At 41.5% G+C, this 8,443-nt stretch overlaps 1 pseudogene; it reads right to left on the bottom strand.

Moving 5' to 3' along the window:
• Positions 1-338: 338 nt before the first annotated feature.
• On the bottom strand, positions 339-830 carry LOC133069883 (large ribosomal subunit protein eL21-like; annotated as a pseudogene).
• Between the last annotated feature and the right edge of the window lie 7,613 nt (positions 831-8,443).

The raw sequence follows: 8,443 nt of genomic DNA, 5'->3' as shown, positions 1-8,443 counted from the left end.
ATTTTTCCCTTTCAGTACTTTAAATATATCCTGCCATTCCCTTCTGGCCTGCAGAGTTTCTGCTGAAACATCAGCTGTTAAATGTATGGGGTTTCCCTGTATGTTACTTGTTGCTTTTCCCTTGCTGCCTTTTTTTTTTTTTTTTTTTTTGGCAATTTACTTTTTTACTTTGGCAATATCTGGCAATTTATTAACCAATGGAACATACTGAACAACAAACTATCTTACATTTTTCAGGAAGAAGAAACACTTGATTTGAAAACACATCACCCACTGAATTTGGACACAACACTTCTACTCAATTAAGAGAAACATTTGTACAGTCCAGGTCTTTACTTTTACACCCAACAGGCCATAAATTCATAGGGAATGGGCTTCAACAGTTCAGGTTCCTTTCCATTGGTCCTCATGAAGTGTGCTTCTCTGGGTGGAACAGGCTGGTGCTTTAGCTGAACCCAAACCCCTTTCTTTTTGGCTTCCTTCCTTTCCTGATCATTTTCCTTCACATGTTTCAGGAAGCTATCTAGGCTCTTAGAGTGCTTAATATGTTCAACAGGCACATTAATTCTCTTGGCAAGAATCTTGCCTTTAACTTATTTGTTTACAATGATGCCAAGAGCATGCTGGGTAACATTGTAGACTCTCCCAGCTTTGCCATGGCAACATTTGTGGGGCATTCCTTTTTGAACAGTACCCATTCCCTTGATATCTACAATATCACCCTTCTTGTAGATTTGCATGTACATGGCCAAAGGGACAACTCCATGCTTTCTAATAGGCCTAGAGAACATGTAGCAAGTGCTCCTCCTCTTCTTCTTTGTGTTGGTCATTTTGGCGAATTACTGGAAGATGGTGGTTCCAGCCGACAGGCTCCCTTGCTGCTTTTAATATTCCTTCTTTGTGTTTAGTCTTTGTTAGTTTGATTAATATGTGTCCTGGTGTGTTTCTCCTTGGGTTATCCTGTATGGAACTCTTTGCACCTCTTGGACTTGATTGACTATTTCTTTTTCCATGTTTGGGAAATTTTCAACTATAATCTCTTCAAAATTTTTCTTATACCCTTTCTTTCTCTTCTTCTTCTTCTGGGACCAATATAATTCGAAAGTTGGTGCATTTGATATTGTCCCAGAGGTCTCTGAGACTATCCTCAGTTCTTTCCATTCTTTTTACTTTATTCTGCTCTTCAGAAGTTATTTCCACCGTTTTATCTTCCAGCTCACTGATTCACTCTTTGGCTTCAGATGTTCTACTACTGATTTCTTCTAGAGTATTTTTCATTTCAGTAATTGTGTTGTTTGTCTCTGAATGTCTATTCTTTAATTCTTATAGGTCTTTGTTAATTGATTCTTGCATTTTCTGCATTTTTGTTTTCAAGGTTTTTGGTCATCTTTACTATCATTATTCTGAATTCTTTTTCAGATAGTTTGCCTATTTCCTCTTCATTTATTTGTACTTCTGTGTTTGTAATTTGTTCCTTCATTTGTGTAGTGTTTCTCTGCCTTTTCATTATATATTTTTTTTAATTATTGTGTTTGAGCTCTCTTTTTCCCAGGCTTGAAGGTTGAATTCTTTCTTCCTTTTGGTTCCTGTCCTCCTAAGGTTGGTCCAGTGGTTTGTGTAAGCTTCATATAGGGTGAGATTTGTGCTGTTTCCATTTGTTTGTTCGTTTGTTTTCCCTCTGATGGGAAAGGCTGAGTGAGGTAGTAATTCTGTCTGCTGAAGACTGAGTTTGTATTTTTGTTTTGTTTGTTGTTTAGATGAGGCATCCTGCACAGTTTGCCACTGGTGGTTGGGTGATGCCGGGTCTTGTAGTCAAGTGGTTTCCTTTGTGTGAGTTCTCACTATTTGATACTCCCTAGGGTTAGTTCTCTGGTAGTCCAGGGTCTTGGAGTCAGTGCTGCCACTCCAAAGGCTCAGGGGTTAATCTCAAAATAAGACACAGAGACACAAGGTGAGCAAAAGCTGTTTGAAAAATGGTGTCGATGGACTTGCTTGATTCAAGATTGTCATGAATCTTCAATTTGTAAAAATCACATAATCTTGACTCTCCTCAGTCTTCATACTTTCCTTTCATGAGCACTGAATGGCAAGCAATGCTCAAACTGTCCTGTTGCAGACAGATACACCTTGTGACTTATTTCATAGAGCCAAATGGAGAGAAAGCATGTCTCCTGAAGGAAGACATAAAGCTCTCCTCCTTTTGTCCTGAAAAAAGACATCACATTCCTTTCCCCTCATCCATGACTGTGTTGAGGCTTGGATCCCCTTTCTCTGGTCTTCACTTTCCAGAGACAAGAGATTGACAAGAGCCACTGTTTCCAGTGATCTGGTTTATAAATTAGTACTCATTTCAAGTCACAGAATCCAGCAAAGTGATCTTAAACATAAAGGAATCAGAAGGTAAAAGGGCACAAAACTCAAAGATGGAATGTAACCAACCCTATCTATCTGTCTGTTTGTCTCTGTCTCTCTCTCCTCTTTTGTGTCTCTTCATTCTTCACTTTCTCATTCTAATATGTTTTTGCTTTAATCCAAATGCTCACACTCTTTCTATCCTTCCTTCACTGAAAGGCTGCACAGGTCTCCGCACCCTGCACCCAATATTGACTGGCTTCCTCTGGTTTTCCAGTCCATATGGCAGGAAAAAAAAAAACACGGCTACCCTGAGCTCCTGAGTTTAAAGTCACAGTTACAACTACCAAAAGAGAGACTGAAGACTACCTGGTCCAGCTTGGGTTACTTGCCCCATCACATGCCTGCCAGGGGCCACCCTTACAGTATTTTGAAGAGTAGATGAGATGGGGGTTGGGGAGGGCGGGCAGAAGGGAGAGGATGAAAGGTAGACAACATGTGTCTATTACATCTGGGAAATTGCTTAAACAGAAAAAAGATTCACTTGACTGATCACACATGTGTTATTCACTCCATGACTATTACCAACCTAAATATGGCTTCAGGCTAGACTGTAATAAGAAACCAGTACCCATGGCAAAATGTGTTCATTCCCCTCTTTTCAACTAAACATGGGGACAAAGGCATCAGGAGAGAAGGTGAGAAACAGTTACTCAAACACAATTAATAATGGTTAATAATTAATAATCATCCCACCTACTGTGATTCTAGCTTTATTTTTAATAAGCTAAATACTCAAGGGTTGCATATTTTTCAGTGTTGTTTTTTTTTTTTTAATTTCTTTCCAAGCATTCCACAATTATTTCTCAAATTACCCTTCAGGAGAAGTTTGACTCTACAGGGGAGTTTCTTTATTCTCTCATCACATTTCACAGCATGATCCCAGTACACCCCAATGTTCACCCATATTCCAATCACACAGAATGTTGTGCCCCTCCCAGACTGATGGGATATGCTTATGCTGAAAGTTAGTAATTATTTATCTGAAATTCAAACTTGACTGGTGGCACTCTATTTTTATTACTCAATCTGGCAACCCTACCAGATCACACTCTGTGCTTTCAGACCTGCTTGTCATTGTCACATGACCCTTTCCCTTAGGTTACACTCCACCAGTCCCCTCACCTTGGCAAACTTAGTTTTCAGGAACCACCTCAAATGCCCTTTTCTCTGTAAAGCCTTCCCTACTTTTCTCAGGCAGTTTAGATCATCCTGCAATATTTTCACAACTGACTATTAAAGACTTGCAACAGTGAATTGACTGCTGACCATGAGCTTTCCAAGGGCCCTGCTGGGTCTGGGTATCTTTGTATCTTCATGCTTGGTATGTAGGAGATACTTAATAAATGTTTTTGATCGAATGAATTAATTAATTTTTTGGTAAATGAACTACTGCTGTGCTATGAACAGCCCTCCTACTCCTATTTCCCCTCACCACACTGATTCATCTTCTAAAAACAATATTTTTCAGACCTCAGGCCATTCCTGGGTAGGAAGAAAAATCAATTGGGTGCATAAAAGCCAGCATGAAATAGAACAGAGTGAAGTAGCATAGAGAGAGGTGACGTGTAGTCAAATGGAATGGAAAATAGAGGGCAGCTCTAATAGTAAGGCTGAGTCGTGTTCTGTTAAAATTCAGGGATGTGTGTGTGTGTGTGTACTAGGTTTTGGTGTAAAATGTATCTCTTATTGCAACATGGTCAGAAGAGTATGAAAACCCCTACCCTGTTAGGAGCATGAGCTGTGAGTTGTGATTCTTGGCACCCCCTCAAACTTATTCAATGACTCCCCGTTTCCTCCACTCAAGGTCTTTTATAATCTGGGTCCAACCTATTGCTTCACCCTCTCTTACCACCACTAACTCCACAAGCCATCCACCTCAGATAAATGACTTACTGTTTGCCCATCCTACCCTCCAAATGAACAAGATAAACTCTCTGCTTTATTAATTTTGTGTACATTCTCCCACAGTCAGCCCTCCACCCCTGCCATCCCTGACGGCTTGTTGAGCTGTGCCCTGAAGACCATGAGGTCTGTGCTTGCCCAGCTTCAAGACCCAAGAAAGAGACTGGAGTCATCAAAAGAGATTAACGGATGGGGGAGCTTACACATCTGAAGAAAGGTCCTGGAGCGACACTTCATAGTGTGCTGCAGAAAGCGGCAGAACATGGTGGCAGTCTTTGCCAGGGGAAGAGGGGAGGGAAGAGTTACCAGTTATAGGGGAAATGATGGCAGGCGGGCCCATTACTTACCAGGGAAACCAGCAGAGGAGCACGCCCCTCACCGCCCTTTTGATAAGAAAGATCACCAGCAGAGGCCTGGGGCAAATACACAGGAAAATCATTCAGCTGTGTAGGGCGTAGGTGAAGCAGGCACTGGTTGGGCGGGAGATGTAGCTGTCTCGAGTGGCCTGACCATACGTGGCTTCTCTCCACTTTTATTTTTTTCATAGAATGAACTAGCTTCCTGACATCCAATTCAAACTCCTCCTTCCTTAGCCCCTCCACAAAATCACCTAAAACAAATCAAATCCTGTAATAGTCACCTTCCAACACCCTCTTACTGAGAAGTCCTTCAGGCCCTTATGATGGGCTTTCTCCCTTGCTACTGCTGCTGCTAAGTCACTTCAGTCGTGTCAGACTCTGTGCGACCCCATCCCTGGGATTCTCCAGGCAAGAACACTGGAGTGGGTTGCCATTTCCTTCTCCAATGCATAAAAGTGAAAAGTGAAAGTGAAGTTGCTCAGTCATGTCTGACTCTTTGTGACCCCATGGACTGCAGCCTACCAGGCTCCTCCGTCCATGGGATTTTCCAGGCTAGAGTACTGGAGTGGGGTGCCATTGCCTTCTCCGTCCCTTGCTACAGTGAGTAATAAGTCCAACTGGTATAATGTGATATGTTCCTGGTGATTTTGGCTAGAAAGCATTGACCCCTGGCTTATGGCAAGAACATACCTAATGTTTGCTGAAAAATTGAATTAGGACTTTTGTACATGTTCTTGAAAAACATGCACCATGTTTTTCACATGATGAAACTTATCTGGATTGTGTGGCAAGTGTTATTTGGAAAGCACAGAGTAAGAAGTTGGTTATGTACACAGTCTAGGTTACATGTGTCAGATTTGCACACAAAAAAAGTGTAAGGCCTAAAGTTCTTTTAATTGGCTGTGGCTTATTCTCTCAGTCACACAAATGACAAATCCCTCAAATTGCTAGCCCCAGTACTCCATGAGGGTTCAATAAGCCACAGAAAACTGAAACTGGAATCTAGAAAAATGGTTCTGATGATCCTATTTGCAGTGCAGGAGTAGAGACACAGATGTAGGGAATGGACTGAGGGACACAGAGGGGGAAGGAGAGGGTGGGACGAAGGGAGAGAGCAGCACTGACACATACACACCACCGTGGGTAGAACAGACACTGCTGTGTAGCACAGGTTGCTCAGCCCAGTGTTCTGTGACGACCTAGAGAAGTGGGATGCAGGGGCAGGAGGGAGGCTCAAGAAGGAGGGGACATATGTATACACAACGCTGATTCACACTGTTGTATAGCAGAAACTAACACAACTTTGTAAAGCAATTATATGCCAATTAAATTTTTTTTAAAAATCTAACTGAAACAACCAAATGCATTTAGAGGCTTTGGTGTTTTGTTTTTTTAACTACCTTAAAGATTGAGGGCAGGAGGAGAAGGGGACGACAGAGGATGAAATGGTTGGATGGCATCACCGACTCGATGGACGTGGGTTTGGTGTGGACTCCGGGAGTTGGTGATGGACAGGGAGGCCTGGTGTGCTGCGGTTCATGGGGTCGCAAAGAGTCAGACACGACTGAGCAACTGAACTGAACTGAAAGCCTTTTGACGAGAGATGCAGGGTATAAAAATAACACAAATGCTTTACCTTTGTGTTTCACCTCATAGATTTCAAAGCTCTCTAACATCAGTCACTTTCTGGCGATGTTCAAACCCACTAGTCATGACTAAAAGTGGCTTATTTAACATTTGTGTTCGTAGTGAAAAGAAAGCATTGTAAATCCAGGAAATGAATGTTTTCTTTTTCAAACACCCCTACATGTTTTCACAAATGCTGAAAATCAACTTATAAGCTGAAAATCAACATATAATCAAATTACATGTAATATGCTCAATTTACTAATATAAATTCTAAACTCATCATCTCCTCTCCTCTCAGTTGGCAATGCATAGCAGAGGGCTAAAAAATGATATACTTTTAAAAGTCAAATAATAACTAGGGACTTCCCTGGTGGTCCAATAACTAAGACTCCACACTCCCAATGCAGGGGGCCTGGGTTCGATCCCTGGTCAGGGAAACAGATCCTACATGCTGCAACTGAAAAAACTATATATATATATATATATATATATATATATATATATATATATATATATTCTGTGTGCCACAGCTAAAAATCCCATGGGCCACAACTAAGACCCAGTGCAAGCAAATAAGTATTTTTTTAAAAACTCAAATACTAAGTGTCTACTACATATATCTTCTTATTTAATCTTCAGACCTACCCAGCAATGCAATATGAGATATACACTAAAATTAAACAATATTTCCATAATGGACTGAATTATTTCTGCTTCCCCTCCAATTCATATGCTTAAGTCCTAAACCCCCAATGTGACTATATTTGGAGATAAGGCCTTTAAGGAAATAATGAGGGTAGGATAAGGTCATAAGGGTGAGGCCCTAACCCTCTAGGACCAGTGTCTTTACAAGAAGAAGAAAAGACAACAGCAACATCTTTCTCTGTGTGCACACACAGAAGAGAGCCATGTGAAGACACAGTCTTCAAGCCTAGCAGAAAGGTCTCATGCACCAATCTCAAGAGTACCATAGTCTAGCCTCCAGAATTGTGAAAAAATAAATTTCTTGTGTTTAAGCCAGTCAGGCATCAGTATTCTGCTTGGAGTCCAAGTAGGCCAATATGAATTCCAAAGTCAAAAAGATGATAAATGGTAAAGAAGGGATTTAAAAGCAGATCTCTGGACACCACGTTTAGTATTCTAAGATACCATGCAAAAGTACTTGTTAATGTCACTTTCAACCTGACTTTAGACTAAGCCCTGCATTTTCCAGCAACTCAGAGAGGTGAAATGAAAGCTGTTCCCTTTGTACACGTATACAATGACATGCTGGTGTTTCAGTGTAACTGTTCTCATTGGAAGTGACTGAGACCAAGACTGTAGCTCAGCCTGCTGGAATTTGAGTTTGCCCAGCATCAGAAAGTACCCCTACCTTCTCTTACTTTCATTTTAACCTGACCTGGTGGCAGCAGCCCTGAGGCCACAGGCTGTCCCATGGATAGATTGGGATTCAAGTTTTGTGTCAAGATCTACCCAGACTTTCTTCTAGTTTTCTTTTGCCCTTTGCTCAGGGCCCTGAGGCTAGAATCTGTAACACTGAATGGCCAGAATCCAATTTTGTTCTAGTGTCAGGATGTAACACAACACTATTTCTTCTTTCAGTTTAACTTTACCCAGTGGTAGCGGTCCTAAGGCTGAGGGCAGAAATGTAGACCAGCCAAATCCAAGCTTGGTCATTGGGATTCACCATCCCTGTCCTCACTGTTATGTTAGCTCTTTATAAATAACAGGGGCTTCCCAGGTGGCTCAGTGGTAAAGAAACCACCTGCTAATGGGGGTTCAATCCCTGGGTCAGGAAATGGCAACCCACTCCAGTATTCTTGCCTAGGAAATCCCATGCACAGAGGAGCCTGGCAGGCTGAGTCCATGGGGGTCGCAAAAAGGTTGGACACGACCTAGTGACTAAACAACAACAACAAAAAACAATAACCAAAGAACTGATTACAAATTTCTTTACTACTTTACATTTCTTTATGCATCCAGTGAGCTAACTCCTTAGGAGATGGATTCATCATTTCAACATTCCATTGGTAGCTTTTTCAACATTCTATTGTAGTTACCTCCAGTAACTGATTACAGCACAGTTGTACCACCTATCACCCATTCTACCCTACGGGTGGCCCCACGGCCATTCAGGA

The sequence above is a fragment of the Dama dama genome, chromosome 15 (genome assembly GCF_033118175.1).
Source record: "Dama dama isolate Ldn47 chromosome 15, ASM3311817v1, whole genome shotgun sequence".
NCBI lineage: Eukaryota > Metazoa > Chordata > Mammalia > Artiodactyla > Cervidae > Dama > Dama dama.
The sequence above is the reverse complement of the archived record's forward strand: the minus strand, read 5'-3'. Positions and strand labels throughout refer to the sequence as shown.